The sequence below is a fragment of the Apis dorsata genome, unplaced genomic scaffold, assembly GCF_000469605.1.
Source record: "Apis dorsata unplaced genomic scaffold, Apis dorsata 1.3 scaffold_263, whole genome shotgun sequence".
NCBI lineage: Eukaryota > Metazoa > Arthropoda > Insecta > Hymenoptera > Apidae > Apis > Apis dorsata.
Genome location: NW_006263541.1, coordinates 95,868 through 98,074, shown reverse-complemented (window position 1 = coordinate 98,074; position 2,207 = coordinate 95,868). Strand labels below are relative to the sequence as shown.

Below are 2,207 nucleotides of genomic sequence, written 5' to 3'. Positions count from 1 at the left end.
CGCGTGACCCCCTCGCGCGAGCGTTCGAGCGAGGAGAAAGGACGCGACGGAAAATTGGAACGGAGAGAAGGAATCGAAAAGAAACTTGGTTGGCAACGGAACGATAACGTTCGCTGCTGCCAACCAATTTCTCGATGCGACTCAATGCTCCCGCGTTCGCGCGTGATAAATTATTACGTAAAAAAAGTAACCGTGTAACAGGGCGAGCTTTGCCAGAAACGACGATTCGAAAATCTGTTGCGTCTCGGCGACGTTTATGCGTTTCGCATGATTAAAGGGGGGGGCATCGATCGGTCGCGTGGGCGTCGATCGATTTTACCTCGACCGACGAGAGACGTACGAGGGTCGCATTAATTCGCCGCTTCCACACGCGACTCGCCGCATTGTTGTCGCCGGAAACTAACTTTCTCGCGAATTCAAATATTTGCTAGAAAGTGGAGAACGAGAGTTCTCGTTGGAATGCAGAGGAGGAGAGATGGATTTTTCCCTCGAGACGTTATCGCGAAGAATCGTTAAAAGAAAAAAAAAAAAAAAAGAAAAGGAAAAAAACGACAACGGCAGCACGTGCACGTCGAGAGGAATCATCGGGATGGAATTCCGACGAAACTGGCTCCGATATGGCGTTTCTGCCTACCCTTAAATTATTTTTGTACCGGCTACGAGGGAGTCCGTGTCTCGCCGCGAAACTTCGATACGAAAATAGCTCGATGAACGTCCCCACCAGGCTTTTTCATCGAGAATAATGATATGCAGCGGAAAGAACGAGAGAGATGCGTCGATCTCCCCTCTTATCCCCTCCTTCCTCGAGAAGAAAAGAAAAAAGATCTCGGATGAAAATGAATCGGTATATTTGCATAATTAGCTCACTTTTATCCGTCGATAAATCTCTCGATTAATCTCTCGATTTTGCCAATAAATCGATTGAAATTACGCTAAGAAGATGTATCTCTAGTGATAAAGATAAGCTCGAGAAACCGTGCAAGAGCTTTTACTTTTCTTTTGTTTTTTTTTTTCTTATTCGATGACGAGGATTTACAATTTACGCGACGGCGTGTACACACTATGACATATATCGTGACACGGGACCAACGTGCAACGCGACGAAACACGAGGGGCGAAGCGAGAGACGCGACGAAACACGAGGCGTAGGTACACACGAGTACGTGTTTATCGATTATCGTCGTGATCGATATGGGTGAGCCAAGGCGAACGAGTCGTATTAATAATATTCCTTGGGCGACACACGTGGCGAGTCGCATATTTCAGCCTTCCTCCTTTTTTATTCGCGTTTAACGCGGCTCGGATTATGATCGCGGTTATGCAACCCAATTACCCACCTTTCGCAAATTGATAGCAATTTGCAGCAAGATGCAGGTTACCGGGCTAAATTACGAAAAGGGGCGTTGTAATAATATCGCGACGTTGTTAAATTCGCGAATTAGATCACCAAGGAGAGAAGAAACGATAGATGCGATCATCGTGATCGCATAAAATCGGCGACGAATTTTGCGTGTTAAATCGTCGGGCGCGTGACTCGACTCGAAACCGTTTCTCTCTCATTTTATCGATTTTTTCCCCGCGCCGATACCGATGATTACGCATCCCCCGGAATTATCGCGAAACGATAAGATAATTCGTTCTTAGTACGCGAAATAATCGGTTATCGATTTATTATGTGTATATATATATGTATATTATGTATATATATATATATATATATATTGGAAACTTTCGAAAAGTCATCGCCCCCTTGAGCTTCGATCACGCATCGAACTCGAAGAGCATGGGTCTCTCAAAATAACGCGGTGCCACGAATTCACGCGATATGCCTGACCCAAATATAGATCTCGCGTTTATGAATGGAAAAATGCACGCGAATTCTTTGGCGCGGTTCCAACAGGCCTCGTTGGCCGAAGTCCACGATGTTTCAGGCGCCGTCGAAACCAGTTTCACGCCGCTACACAAAATCACCTTCACACCGGATACCTTTCCTATAATTTCGACTGTCGGCTGTTGTACAAGCAATCGCGTGCACCTATCGTTCCGGATCTGGTTTTTGCTCGCGGAATGTCGCGGCGAGCTTGTTCTCGAGCTCGTGGAAACGACCGGTTGAACGATCGTTCTGCCCGACGTCAGAGGGCCAGCGTCAGGCGTGCAATAATAATAAACGGCTGGTATCGAAACTGGCGCCAAAGACCGTCTCGTGC

The 2,207-nt window shown here is 46.7% G+C and overlaps 1 protein-coding gene across 5 annotated transcripts in view; it reads left to right on the top strand.

Annotated features, from left to right (window-relative positions):
- Positions 1–2,207, top strand: part of LOC102674650 (serine/threonine-protein kinase 17A-like) — a 54,484-nt gene that overhangs the window by 39,794 nt on the left and 12,483 nt on the right. The gene's annotated exons all lie outside the window — the stretch shown is intronic.